This window comes from Procambarus clarkii, chromosome 16, assembly GCF_040958095.1.
Source record: "Procambarus clarkii isolate CNS0578487 chromosome 16, FALCON_Pclarkii_2.0, whole genome shotgun sequence".
NCBI classification, from domain to species: domain Eukaryota; kingdom Metazoa; phylum Arthropoda; class Malacostraca; order Decapoda; family Cambaridae; genus Procambarus; species Procambarus clarkii.
This window is the reverse complement of record NC_091165.1, coordinates 44630942-44646871: the sequence shown is the minus strand read 5'-3', so window position 1 is coordinate 44646871 and position 15930 is coordinate 44630942. Positions and strand designations below refer to the sequence as shown.

General features: G+C 45.0%; 1 protein-coding gene across 9 annotated transcripts in view; it reads right to left on the bottom strand.

Moving 5' to 3' along the window:
* Window positions 1-15930, bottom strand: part of LOC123760100 (anoctamin-1) — a 320419-nt gene that overhangs the window by 113822 nt on the left and 190667 nt on the right. The window lies entirely within an intron of this gene.

The following is a 15930-nucleotide window of genomic DNA, read 5'->3' as shown; positions in this document are numbered from 1 at the left end:
ACACACACAAATGTACATGCAAGCACATACACATGCATATGCAAACACACACACATGCAAGCACACACACGCACATGCAAGCACAAACACGCACACACACACATACGTGCTCTCAGCGAGCAGGGGGGCAGGACCGGATGTGTATCAGAGTGTCTGGAATAGCATAAGAGAGAATAGTGATTGTGAAGTGTTATTAGAGCACCATAGGGAGTGAACTTGCAAAGTGTGAGATCACTTTTTGAGAAAGTGTGAAAACAAGTGAGAGAAAAAGTGTTCCACAGTAACTGATAAAGGTGATTGCAACAACTATAATACGTGGCAAGCGACGGCGGAATCAGGGCGGGACATTGGAGCATCCTCGTCATAAGGAAGGACTATACTCACCTTGGTTGTGGTGAGTAGGAAGGGTGGCTGGTGGGTACCCCTCTCTCTCTCTCTCTCTCTCTCTCTCTCTCTCTCTCTCTCTCTCTCTCTCTCTCTCTCTGTCATTATCTGATGTATGGAGTGATTTAAAAAAATCCCTATATCATATATATTTTTAAAAATCTCACGTGGCTTATAGAGGTAAGGAATCTATGGTAACACCTATGTGAGAGGGGCCAGCTACAGTGACCAACACCTACTCCTCTTACCTCCCCTTCCCCACAATCCCACCCCTAATCACTCTCCCAAAACTCTCCTCCCCTTCCCCCTACGCTCAAACCAGTACACTACAGTGTAACTCCCACATCCCCACACCCCCACCCGCACCCACACAACCCATTCTCCCTCTTCCCCCTCTCTCTGTCCCTCTCGCTCTCTCTCTCTCTCTGTCTGTCTGTCTCTCCGTCTGTCTGGGGAGGACGAGGGAACGGTGGAGTGGGGAATGGATGGGAGGTCGAGGAGACGGTTGAGGACAGAATGGTGAGCAGGACTGGGGAACAGGGAAGGTTGCTGTGACTCAGAAACCCGCATGTGCTGCTGAGCCACAGCAACCCGTGGCCGGGTACTGCTAGTCTATATAAATAAAAATGGAAATGTTCGTTTGTTCAAAACCGCTAATCTCCGAAAGTTCTTTACCGATTGCTTTGAAATTTTCACACAATGTTCCATTCGCTTCCGAGCGGGTTTTATATACATACTAATTCGATATCACGTTTGTGACGGGAAAAACATGTTTTTTTTTCAACTGTTTTTCATGAGTTTTTCATGTGAGGGGAACTCTTCAAAACCTCTTTACTGATTGCTTTGAAATTTTGACACAACGTTGCATTGGAATAGGCGAGCGTTTTTATACACCTACTATATACATGCTTCACCTGTGACAGGAAAAAACATGTTTTTTTTTTTTTTAAACAGCACCATCTGTTGGACGTAGGAGCAACATATGCTTTAATTTTCGAAAGTTCTTCACTGATTGCTTTGAAATTTTGACATAACGTTCCATGCGAATACGTGCGTGTTTTTATATACCTACTATTTAGATGCCACACCAGTAACAGGTAAAAACCTGCCTTTTTTAAAAACAGTGCTATCTGTTGCACATAAGACCAACACAAGCAGTTCAAATTATGTTACGATTCATCACATCATCCTCCCCCAACTTAACACTCCGCAGCCCACCCACGAGGGGGCGACACACTCCTAGCCCTCCGGGAACGCTTGGACAGAGGCCTCTGATCATCTGAACTGTCGCCCTCAGCAGGAGGCATCCCAGTAGAGTCCACGGCCGGCCGCAAGTAACCGGGCAACACACGATCCAGAAAAACATTGACCTCATCCTCAGGGGGTACAGGCCCACACCCTTCAGGCGACACACGAGCTGGAGACTGGACCGGCTGAGGAAACGAAGCCGACGGCGGGGAGGGGTCCGCACTCCCCCCTTCACCCCGACACCCACACCACCAACCGCACTAACTTGAGCGGCACCCATCACCGCGGCCGTCCTCTTACAAGGGGTATCATCCACAACCGAGACATCCTCATGCTCAGGCAAGGGAGGAAAATCCGCTTCATGAAACACACTTACCTAATCATACATCCGAGTGTCGCAGGCAGCAGCCAAATGTCCAACGTGGCCACATTTAAAACACGTCCGAGTCTGCCCACGGTAGGAGAAGCAGACCGTAAAGCCAGCAAGCGCGAGAGAAAAAGGCACATTCCCATGAAGAACCATCTTAGCTGTTCAGTAACCATTACCGAGTCCCTTGACGTTCCCGGTTGTGTATCTACAGGTACGAATAGAATCCACACGCCCATATCTGGCAAGAACCCGACGGAGAAGATCCTCAGACATTTCAAACGTCGCATTCTTAATAGACACCTATGTGTACTCCACACTCAAATTCGTCACAGTCACAGAGCCCAGACCGTTGCTCAGCCCCACCACCTTGTCCTCATACTGGTCGAGAAACCTCAGGAACAAGCCACTCTCGGCGAACTTCACAACTACTCTGTCGTCACGAACAACCTGTAGACCGACGAGATCTCTCACTTTCACACCCATAACTGCAAACAGAGTGTTGCTGACGACACCAATATCCACCCGACATGTAAAAGTCAGCCCAGCCAAGTCCTTCCTCTTTAGTGGCGGCACGTAAGTCCCCATACTTGACTGAAAAACAGTCACCCTGCAGTGGCAAACAACCACCCGTCAGGGCAACCAACAATCACCCAATGTAAACACCAGCAGGGAGACCAAGGGAACGTCCGACCCGGCTGGCGGTTGCCACCACACTCCCTCAAATGATTTTCTACTGGCATTCCATTTGTAATACGTAGGTACTTCCGAATACAGCATTGTTTTTGCAAACATGTCATTTTGACATGATGTAAAGAAAGCAGTTAACGTTGTAGACTGTGGATTCATAGCTGTTTGTTGCTCATTTGCAGCTGTGAAATAAACGTGTAGTCCATTTTCATGTCTTCAAAACCAAAACCAAAAATACTAACGAAATATTTCAATAATTCAAACACAGATCAATCGACACAGTTCAATTTCGTCACCAATTGCACTGAAAAATAATAGGAACAGTTAAAAACAAAAAGAAAAACAATGAAAAAAAAACAAATAAACTTTACCCACGAAATGAACGGTATGGTAAACAACACAGCTCTATTCCATCGCAATGTCACACAAAATAATTCAATCAAAATGAAAATAAATCAAAATTTATGAAAATTCAAGTTATCAATGCAATCTGAAACATTGAAATAGAATCGTAACATAATTTGAATTGCTTGTGTTGGTCTTATGTGCAACAGATGGCGCTGTTTTTAAAAAAAGGCAGGTTTTTACCTGTCACTGGTGTGGCATCTAAATAGTAGGTATATAAAAACACGCACGTATTCGCATCGAACGTTGTGTCAAAATTTCAAAGCAATCGGTGAAGAACTTTCGAAAATTAAAGCATTTGTTGCTCCTACGTCCAAAAGATGGTGCTATTTTTCAAAAAAAGCATGTTTTTTCCTGTCACAGGTGAGGCATGTATATAGTAGGTCTATAAAAACGCTCGCCTATTCCAATGCAACGTTGTGTCAAAATTTCAAAGCAATCAGTAAAGAGGTTTCGAAGATTTCCCTCACATGAAAAACAGTTTAAAAAAACATGTTTTTTCCCGTCACAGTCGTGATATCGAAATAGTATGTATATAAAAACCCGCTCGGAAGCGAATGGAACATTGTGTGAAAATTTGAAAGCAATCGGTGAAGAACTCTCGGAGATTAGCGTTTTTGAACAAACGAACATTTCCATTTTTATTTATATAGATTATTTAGTGAGAGTATAAACAATATTTAACTCCCTATAATTGCGACCCTATTCTCATTAACGTATTAAGTAGAGTAATTTCAAGGAAAAGAATTTTCCGTTTCTACTAAAATATGTTGCGCATGCGCGAGAGACAGGTTGAGGGAGAGAGTCGGACGCGAGACCTCCATGGGGTGGACAAGGCCTGAGCAAAACGTCCTCGACTCAAGTCCATTACATTCAGCGGTCAACCCCACAGACGCATTCATAAATTTTAACATGCTGTTTATTCAAAACGGGAATTTTCTCAAGTATAAATTAATATTATAATATATTAGCATATTGTGTATATATAGGCATAGGATAGGTTAGGTTAGGTGTTTAGGTTCTGTTGACGATTATTTGTATTTGTAGTACGTAGGTGAAGCATTTATAGCGTTGTGATTCGAACAAAATTCGTCAGTGAAGCACTTGTTCCGGATATGTTCGAACGTCAGCAGTTGTGAGTCGTGTGTAAACCGCTTTTCATTCATAAACAGGGAGTTTGGCGGGTGCATGGAATCACTTTTGGATCTTTGTTTGGAGGACGGGCTGGCCTGAGACAACGTGGCGGCCATAAATCTAGGGAGAGGCGAATCTTTCATCAACTACACGATCATCCCTGGAGTGTGCAATTACTCCATTAGCGATCCAAGGATTGCATCGGTGGACAACCAGCATGTTAAGTGGTCTAGTTTTTTATCGGAGCTCACTGTATAATAACTTTTCACTTAGTCCATCGTTACGTCGTGATACCTCCCCTAACGACAAGTACGTCAACAAGGAATTTAATTTGTCTCTTCCATTGAATCGTAATTATATAATTGATATAACTTGTGTAGACAATTTTTACACCCCATTGGGTGTCCAGCATGTGTTGGAGCAGCCGTGAGTGCAACAATTTCCCACTCTACGCTAGCGGGTCACGTGTTCCAGCAAGTTCCAGATGACGCCATCTCGACACCATGCTTCTGTTCACTGTCACAGCTAAGCAGCTCAGATTATTTCAATTTAGTTATTACTTACTTATGAACAGTTGAAACCTAGTAAAAATTTGAGATTATATTTCTTTTACATGTTCTAGGAAGTCAAGTATAATTTCCTCATGAACTTTAGATAGAAACAATTTTCTTATCTAGCCATTATTCAATATATTCTTGTTACTAACCAAATTATCAAATGTTTATATCATTTATATATCTTAGTAAGAGTTACTAATTTTATTCGAGGAAGAACCAGCCTTGATGAAGCGTACTAGGAGAAACTTAACTTTTGGTATTAACCCCCCATTTGTAAAGTTTGGGAAAGTTTACCTCTTGAATAGTAATTTAATCTACAGTCCATTAATATTCAAGGAATAATTCTTAATGGTTACATTTTCCACAGGCATTGGTATTTCAGTCCTTTTCTATTGCTTAGTTATCTGTTTCCCTTTTCAGTAAAAATAGAGTGGTCCTTCGAGTAATTCGAGTCAATCAGTTAAATATCAATATATTGAGAGTTAGCTTTCCTTCACGACATCTGGAGTATATATACGCATATGTACATGATATAACACTGCAGGTGTCACTTTCACACAGGACACTATTAAATTAATTCAATCTTCTTTCCCGGTGAGTTAACTTCTAGCTTCTATTGTACATCATTCAAGGTTCTCTCCCTGAGTCTGTCTTCTATGGTCCTCACGCCGGCGAGTTCAACTTTCTCAGAAAAACATGGACCAGTCATACACAGTATTGTTACGGTGCCCAAAACACCATTTCTACTTTTTATCAACACACTGGCATATTTCTCCAGCAACACACTGGCATATTTCTCCAGCAACACACTGGCAGAGGTCTCCAGCAACAAACTGACAGAGGCCTCCAGCAACAAACTGGCAGAGGTCTCCAGCAACACACTGGCAGAGGTCTCTAGCAACACACTGGCAGAGGTCTCCAGCAACACACTGGCAGAGGTCTCCAGCAACACACTGGCAGAGGTCTCTAGCAACACACTGGCAGAGGTCTCCAGCAACACACTGGCAGAGGTCTCTTGCAACACACTGGCAGAGGTCTCTAGCAACACACTGGCAGAGGTCTCCAGCAACACACTGGCAGAGGTCTCCAGCAACACACTGGCAGAGGTCTCCAGCAACACACTGGCAGAGGTTTCCAGCAACACACTGGCAGAGGTCTCCAGCAACACACTGGCAGAGGTTTCCAGCAACACACTGGCAGAGGTCTCCAGCAACACACTGGCAGACTTCCACACAAGCCTTAACAGACGGACAGTACTTCCATCTTGTAACTCAACTTGGCCATCACGGGGGTACGTCGGTCCAATCACCAATACTTCGCTAAGTATTACAGACAAATCACTGTCTATACTGACTCGGTCACTTGTTCCCACTGGAACACGTCTTGAGTTCATTTCTGCCCTGGGGTGAACTCATTCCCGCTGACCAAGATACCACCCATATCTCTCCTAGGGAGTAAAAATGTAGTTAGTAAGACAAACACTTTACAGGAATCAAATAAAAATCACAATCTTCTACCAGGAAACAGAAATTGGGTCGGGTGCACTCCATGTATGGCGTTGACATCGTAACACCTTCCTTCCTAAAAGAACTGGGATCGGGTGCGCTCCACAGATGACATCGATATTGTCTCAGAGACAAACAAATGGGAGTGACCACAGCTTACTGACATTTGAGTATCTAGTAGAGTTAGTGATAACCAATCCAAGGAAGGGATCAGAGAGGAAACGGCTGGCTTACTGAAAAGGAAACTATGATGAGATGAGGAACTTCCTAATGGGAATACCATGGGAAAGAGAACTCAGATAAAAGACTGTACAAGATATGATGGAGTACGTCACCCAGAAGTGCCTGGAAGCTGCAGACAGGGTTATCCTGGCCCAAAAGGACAAAAATGAAAAGATGGATAAATTCAGATGGATGTTTCAAAAATGAAACCATAGATGAATCCATGATTCAATTAGGCACGTAAGGAAGCAAAGCAATTAAGTACAGGAAATGGAGAAACTACAGAAATAATAACACCAGAGAACAGGGAGAGATGGCAGAGGGCCAGGAATGAGTACCTCAGAGTGAGGAGAGAAGCAGAGAGACAGTTAAAATTACATTGCAAAGTAAAGCCTAGACCCAACCAAAACTGCTCCACAGCCACATCAGGAAGAAAACAGCAGTTAAGGAACTAGTGATGAAACTGAGAAAAAAGAAGAGCACATACACAGAGAATGACAAGGAGGTGTGTGAAGAACTAAACAAAAAATCCCGGAGGTCTTCACAATAGAGCCACGAGAAGTCCCTGTACTGAGAGAGGGGGTGAAAAACCAAGAATCCTTAGAAGAATTTAAGCTTACCAGTGATGAGGTCAAGAGGAATCTGATGAAGCTGAATGTGACCTAGACTGTTGGGCTTGACTGAATCTCACCCTTAGATACTAAAAAGAGAGTGTAGAAGCCATTCTGTATGGTGTCTAACATGTCACTAGAAACAAGAGACCTACCAAAAAGGTGGAAGACAGCTAATATTCATAAAAAGTTTGCCAGGCAAGAGGAACTGAACTACAGGCCAGTTTCCATAACTTATATACCATGCAAGATCATAGAGAAAATCGTGTGGAAAAAGCTTGTAGAACATCTGGGGAGAAGGATCTTTGTAACACACCACCAGCATGGGTTGAGGAATGGTAAATCGTGCCTCACAGGTTTAATATAACTCAATTCCCAGGTGACAAAAATTAGGCAAGTGAAGACAAGAGCGGGCAGACTGCATTTTCTTAGACTGTCAGAAAGTCTTTCAACAGCACCCTGTAAAATGCTTTTAGAATAGTTTGAGAAACAGGCAGAAATAAAAAGTAAGGTGCTCCAGTCAATAAGGGAGTTTTTAAGCAAGAGAAAACAGCGAGTAACTTTAAGTAGGAAGACCTTTGACTGGCGAGATGTCACCAGCAGAGTCCCACAAGGCTTTATAATTGCACCAATCCTGTTTCTGATATATGTAAATGATCTTCCAAAGAGTATAGACTCATTCCTCTCAATGTTTGCTGATGATGCAAAATTCAACCCCCGCAAGCACAACTAGGTGAGTACAACTAGGTGAGTACACACACACATGCATATACAGGCAGACACAAACACATACAAACATACACACACACACACACACACACACACACACACACACACACACACACACACACACAGAAGTATGGAAGACTGCTAATGTAGTACCAATATTTAAAAAGGGTGACAGACAAGAGGCACTGAACTACAGGCCAGTGTCCTTAACTTGTATACCATGCAAGGTGATGGAGAAGATTGTGAGAAAAACCTAGTAACACATCTGGAGAGAAGAGACTTCGTGACAACCCATCAACATGGGTTCAGGGAGGGTAAATCTTCTCTTACAGGCTTGATAGAATTCTATGATCAGGTGACAAAGATTAAGTAAGAAAGAGAAGGATGGGCGGACTGCATTTTTTTGGACTGTCGGAAAGCCATTGACACAGTACCCCATAAAAGGTTGATGCATAAGCTGGAGAAACAGGCAGGAGTAACTGGTAGGGCGCTCCAGTGGATAAGGGAGTACCTAAGCAATAGGAAGCAGAGAGTTATAGTGAGGGGTGAGACCTTAGAATGGCGTGAAGTCACCAGTGGAGTCCCACAAGGCTCTGTGCTTGGACCTATCCTGTTTCTGATATACGTAAATGATCTCCCAGAGGGTATAGACTCATTCCTCTCAATGTTAGCTGACGACGCCAAAATTATGAGAAGGATTAAGACAGAGGAGGACAGCTTGAGGCTTCAAGAAGACCTGGACAAGCTGCAGGAATGGTCGAACAAATGGATGTTAGAGTTTAACCCAAGCAAATGTAATGTAATGAAGATAGGGGTAGGAAGCAGGAGACCAGATACAAGGTATCACTTGGGAGATGAAATACTTCAAGAGTCAGAGAGAGAGAAAGACCTGGTGGTTGATATCACGCCAGACCTGTCCCCTGAAGCTCATATCAAGAGGATAACATCAACAGCATATGCCAGGTTGGCTAACATAAGAACGGCCTTTAGAAATTTGTGTAAGGAATCTTTCAGAACATTATATACCACATATGTCAGACCAATCCTGGAGTATGCGGCTCCAGCATGGAGTCCATATCTAGTCAAGCATAAGACTAAACTGGAAAAGGTTCAAAGGTTTGCCACCAGACTAGTACCCAAGCTGAGAGGTATGACCTACGAGGAGAGACTACGGGAATTGAACCTCACTTCGTTGGAAGACAGAAGAGTTAGGGGGGGACATGATCACCACATTCAAGATTCTCAAGGGAATCGACAGGGTTGATAAAGACAGGCTATTTAACACAAGGGGCACACGCACTAGGGAACACAGGTGGAAACTAAGTGCCCAAATGAGCCACAGGGATATTAGAAAGAACTTTTTTAGTGTCAGAGTGGTTGATAAATGGAATGCATTAGGAAGTAATGTGGTGGAGGCTGACTCCATACACAGTTTCAAGTGTAGATATGATAGAGCCTAATAGGCTCCGGAATCTGTACACCTATTGATTGACGGTTGAGAGGCGGGACCAAAGAGCCAGAGCTCAACCCCCGCAAGCCCAACTAGGTGAGTACACACACACACACACACACACACACACACACACACACACACACACACACACACACACACATGGATACTGAAAGAGTGTGCAGAGGCACTTTGCTTGCCACTCTCCATAGTGTATAGTAAGTCACTGGGGACGGGAGACCTACCAGAAATATGGAAGACGGCGAATGTGGTCCCAATATACAAAAAGGGCGACAGGCAAGAGGCACTGAACTACAGGCCAGTGTCCTTGACTTGTATACCATGCAAGGTGATGGAGAAGATCGTGAGAAAAAACCTGGTAACACATCTGGAGAGAAGGGACTTCATGACAACCCATCAACATGGGTTCAGGGAGGGTAAATCTTGCCTTACAGGCTTGATAGAATTCTACGATCAGGTGACAAAGATTAAGCAAGAAAGGGAGGGCTGGGCGGACTGCATTTTCTTGGATTGTCAGAAAGCCTTTGACACAGTACCGCATAAGAGGCTGGTACATAAGCTGGAGAGACAGGCAGGTGTAGCTGGTAAGGTGGTCCAGTGGATAAGGGAGTATCTAAGCAATAAGAAGTAGAGAGTTACGGTGAGGGGTGAGACCTCCGATTGGCGTGAAGTCACCAGTGGAGTCCCACAGGGCTCTGTACTCGGTCCTATCTTGTTTCTGATATATGTAAATGATCTCCCGGAGGGTATCGATTCATTTCTCTCAATGTTTGTGGACGATGCTAAAATTATGAGAAGGATTAAAACAGAAGAGGACTGTTTGAGGCTTCAAGAAGACCTAGACAAGCTGAAGGAATGGTCGAACAAATGGTTGTTAGAGTTTAACCCAACCAAATGTAATGTAATGAAGATAGGTGTAGGGAGCAGGAGGCCAGATACAAGGTATCATCTGGGAGAGGAAATTCTTCAGGAGTCAGAGAAGGAAAAAGACTTGGGGGTTGATATCACGCCAGACCTGTCTCCTGCAGCACATATCAAGCGGATAACATCAGCGGCATATGCCAGGCTGGCCAACATACGAACGACATTCAGAAACTTGTGTAAAGAATCATTCAGAACTTTGTATACCACATATGTCAGGACAATCCTGGAGTATGCAGCCCTAGGATGGAGTCCATATCTAGTCAAGGATAAGACTAAACTGGAAAAGGTTCAAAGGTTTGCCACCAGACTAGTACTCGAGCTGAGAGGTATGACCTACGAGGAGAGACTACGGGAATTAAACCTCACTTCGCTGGAAGACAGAAGAGTTAGGTGGGACATGATCACCACATTCAAGATTCTGAAGGGAATTGATAGGGTAGATAAAGACAGTCTATTTAACACTAGGGGAACACGCACAAAGGGACACAGGTTGAAACTGAATGCCCAAATGAGCCACAGAGATATTAGAAAGAACTTTTTTAGTGTCACAGTGATTGACAAATGGAATGCATTAGGAAGTGATGTGGTGGAGGCTGACTCCATACACAGTTTCAAGTGTAGATATGATAGAGCCCAATAGGCTAAGGAATCTGTACACCTGTTGATTGACGGTTGAGAGGCGGGGCCAAAGAGCCAGAGCTCAACCCCTGCAAACACAACTAGGTGAGTACAACTAGGTGAGTACACACACACACACACACACACACACACACACACACACACACACACACACACACACACACACACACACACACACACACACACACACACACACACATAGCATAGTCATATCGCTAGCGATAGTGCGAAAAAACCAAAGTGTAACTAGTGAAATCACTGGTGCATACAGTGTGGAGGACCGAGTAGTAACCTGACCTGACCTGACCTGACGGCCAGGTAGGACGGCCGGCCGTGGAACTGTGACTGTGTTTGTTGGGTGGTGATTGTGTCCAGAGATTTGTGTAGAAAAGAATCGACATCGTCAATCTACTAGCACTTAGAGAATCACCAAGTGGAAAGGCGACGACGGAGCACCATCGTCAACCATACATCATCATTACTCATCTAGTTGTGTGAGCGGGAAACAGTCTGGTATGTACCCCCTCTCTGGTCTAGTAAACAGGTGTACAGTGTTAGGTAAAATATTATCAAATTCTTGTTCAGGATAGTATATATATTTAAAATCTCGGTGTGGCTCATTCTGGGTAGAAGTTACCGCTTCCGTGAACTAGTGACACACGCACGCGCACGCATGCACGCACACGCACGCACGCACGCACGCACTCAAGCCCACGTACGTATGCACGCACACATACACGCACAGACAGGCTAGAAGGGATTAACACCTTTCGTGGAAAGGAGATAAAACCTCTCATAATCCACCCCCCTTCTTACCTGCTGTAAGCTGAACACCTCACCTCCTAGTAACCCCATCCCAAGAGACACACGTTCTCTCTCTCTCTCTCTCTCTCTCTCTCTCTCTCTCTCTCTCTCTCTCTCTCTCTCTCTCTCTCTCTCTCTCTCTCTCTCTCTCTCTCTCTCTCTCTATCTCTCTCTTGCTCTCTCTTTCTCTCTCTCTCTCTCTCTTGCTCTCTCTCTCTCTTGTCCTCTCTCTCTCTTGCTCTCTCTCTCTCTCTTGCTCTCTCTCTCTCTTGTCCTCTCTCTCTTGCTCTCTTGCTCTCTCTCTCTCTCTTGCTCTCTCTCTCTCTTGACAAGGGACAAAATGGCAGGAGGCCGCAACAAGGACAAGGAAAGCAGCCAGGGAGATCAAACAAAGGAATTGCTAACCCAAGTTCTGGAGGAATTCAGGAGGGAGATGAATGAAATGAAGATTACAATTAACAATCTGCAAAGTGAGCTAGCATCAGCAAGGGAGGAGATCAAATCTCTCACAGAGAAAAATAAAGAGACCGAGCATCAGATTATCATCCAAAGGGAAGGTGGGAATGCTACATTGGAAGGAAATGCCTCTGTACCTGATACATTTGCGGATATACGGAAAAAGAGCTCAGAAGCAATGGACACAGTGAGGGAGGTAGCGATGCAAGCAGCTACGTCACAGGAAGCAGCAAGGTGCACCACTCAACTGCTGGAGAGGAAAAGATCAGTGGTAGTTGTAGGCATCAAAGAACAGGAAGGATCCAACAGGCAAGAATGGAATGGCAAGGATAGAGAGGCAGTACATGGGCTACTGAAGGGGTTACAGATGGAAGGGGCTGTACATAACATAGAGAAGGTTTTCAGGTTGGGCTGGTACAACAAGGACAGAAACCGACTTGTAAAGGTGGTGTTTACAAACGAAACCACAAAGGAGGACATTCTCGAAAGGAAGAGTCGTCTGCAGCATATGGAGGGATACAAAAAAGTATTCCTGCAGAGGGACAGGACGAAGGAGGAGAGAGCCAGGGCAGCAGAGGCAAGGAGGAAGCGCAGGGAGAGAGGAGCAAACCAGGAAATCACAGCCCTCAACACAACAGTCCCAGAGACAAGAGGAGAACCCGAAACCAGCATCCCAGCAACACCAGAGGGGGGGGGGGGCCACACCACCACCACCCTCTGCATAGAAACCCTCCCTTCCCCTCACCCTACCTGCCGCCACCCAACCCTCCCTCCCACCCCACCCCATTCTGACCCTGACACCCCTTCCCCATTCCCATCATGTCCCCCCACCCACCTTTTTCCCCCTGTCCCCCCTCCCCCTTCATCCCAGACCCTCCCTATCCCTCCTCCCCCCTCACTGCGTATCCTCCATGTCCCCCCTACCTCCTTAACCCACACCCGACCTGTCCCCCCTTCCCTTCAACCCCTACCCCCCACCCCAAAATCCTCTGAGACCCTGCAAACCACCTCACAGATCCTCTCGCCCACGGAACAGCTTCCCACACCAGCAGAATGCTTGCCAAGAAAGGGACATGAAAATGAACAGAAGAAAGTGAGCTTCAAGGCGATGTACACTAACATAGACGGGATTTCAAATAGAACAAGTGAACTTGGAGAATGGGCACTAGAAGAAAACCCAGACATAATAGCACTCACAGAAACAAAGTTAACGAAAATCATAACAAACGCAGTGTTTCCACAGGGCTACTATGTAGTGAGGAAAGAGAGAGAAGGGAGAGGAGGAGGTGGGGTAGCTCTGCTACTAAGAGAAGGTTGGAGTTTCGAAGAGATGGTAATTCAGAACTGTGAAGGTTTCAGTGACTACATTTCAGGCACCACAGCAAATGGAGGACAGAAAATTATAATAGTAGTCATATATAATCCCCCACCAAATGACAGAAGACCCAGACAGGAATATGATAGAAACAACTTGGCCACCATCAATATAATAGAGAGAGCAGCTTCTGTGGCTAGCAGGAACGGATCCAGACTTCTAATCATGGGAGACTTCAACCATGGGAAGATAGATTGGGGGAACAGAGACCCACTTGGAGGCCCAGACACATGGAGAGCTAAGCTGCTGGATGTGGCAACAAGAAACTTTCTAAGTCAACACGTCAAGGGACCGACAAGAATGAGAGGAGGGGATGAACCAGCCTTGCTTGATCTGATATTTACCCTAAATGAGTCGGATATAAGGGAAGTTAAGTTGGAAGCCCCCTTGGGAATGAGTGATCACAGTGTATTGAGCTTTGAGTACCTGGTTGAGCTGGGAATTATCACCCCCAAAAAAGAACTGGGAACCAAAGGGCTGGCGTACCGAAAGGGAAACTATGAGGAAATAAATAAATTCCTATGGGATACGGAACCAAGTCCGTACAAGACATGATGGACTATGCCACCCAAAAATGTCAGGAGGCTGTAAGCAGGTTTGTCCCAGCCCGACAGGAAAAAACAGAGAAGCAAAGGAAGAATCCGTGGTTTAATAAGGAATGTATGAAAGCAAAGGAGCAAAACAAAAGGGCATGGAGGAACTTCCATAATAACAGAACACCAGAAAGTAGAGAGAGATACCAGAGAACCAGGAACGAGTATGTCAGTGTGAGAAGAGCAGCTGAGAAAAGGTATGAAAATGATATAGCTAATAAAGCCAAGACCGAACCCAAGCTACTACAGTCACATAAGGAGGAAGACAACAGTGAAGGAACAGGTGATGAAACTTAGAGTGGGCGAGGACAGGTACACAGAGAATGACAAAGAGGTGTGTGAAGAACTCAACAAAAGGTTCCAGGAGGTCTTTACAATAGAACAGGGAGATGTCGCGGCGCTAGAAGAGGTGGCAGCAAACCAGGTGACCTTGGATAGGTTCGAAATTACAAGAGATGAGGTCAAGAAGCACCTATTGGAGCTGGATGTGAGAAAAGCTGTTGGGCCGGATGGAATCTCGCCATGGGTATTGAAAGAGTGTGCAGGAGCACTTTGCCTACCACTCTCCATAGTGTATAGTAGGTCACTGGAAACGGGGGACCTACCAGAAATATGGAAGACTGCTAATGTAGTACCAATATACAAAAAGGGTGAGAGACAAGAGGCACTGAACTACAGGCCAGTGTCCTTAACTTGTATACCATGCAAGGTGATGGAGAAGATTGTGAGAAAAAACCTAGTAACACATCTGGAGTGAAGAGACTTCGTGACAACCCATCAACATGGGTTCAGGGAGGGTAAATCTTGCCTTACAGGATTGATAGAATTCTACGATCAGGTGACAAAGATTAAACAAGAAAGAGAAGGGTGGGCGGACTGCATTTTTTTGGACTGTCGGAAAGCCTTTGACACAGTACCCCATAAAAGGTTGATGCATAAGCTAGAGAAACAGGCAGGAGTAACTGGTAGGGCGCTCCAGTGGATAAGGGAGTACCTAAACAATAGGAAGCAGAGAGTTACAGTGAGGGGTGAGACCTCAGACTGGCGTGAAGTCAACAGTGGAGTCCCACAGGTCTCTGTACTTGGACCTATCCAGTTTCTGATATACGTAAATGATCTCCCAGAGGGTATAGACTCATTCCTCTCAATGTTTGCTGACGATACCAAAATTATGAGAAGGATTAAGACAGAGGAGGACAGCTTGAGGCTTCAAGAAGACCTGGACAAGCTGCAGGAATGGTCGAACAAATGGCTGTTAGAGTTTAATCCAAGCAAATGTAATGTAATGAAGATAGGGGTAGGAAGCAGGAGACCAGATACAAGGTATCACTTGGGAGATGAAATACTTCAAGAGTCCGAGAGAGAGAAAGACCTGGGGGTTGATATCATGCCAGACCTGTCCCCTGATGCTCACATCAAGAGGATAACAGCAGCAGCATATGCCAGGTTGGCTAACATAAGAACGGCCTTTAGAAACTTGTGTAAGGAATCTTTCAGAACATTATATCCCACATATGTCAGACCAATCCTGGAGTATGCGGCACCAGCATGGAGTCCATATCTAGTCAAGCATAAGACTAAAATAGCAAAGGTTTGCCACCAGACTAGTACCCGAGCTGAGAGGTATGAGCTACGAGGAGAGACTACGGGAATTAAACCTCACTTCGTTGGAAGACAGAAGAGTTAGGGGGGACATGATAGGGGGGACATGATCACCACATTCAAGATTCTGAAGGGAATTGATAGGGTAGATAAAGACAGGCTATTTAACACAAGGGGCACACGCACAATGGGACACAGGTGGAAACTGAGTGCC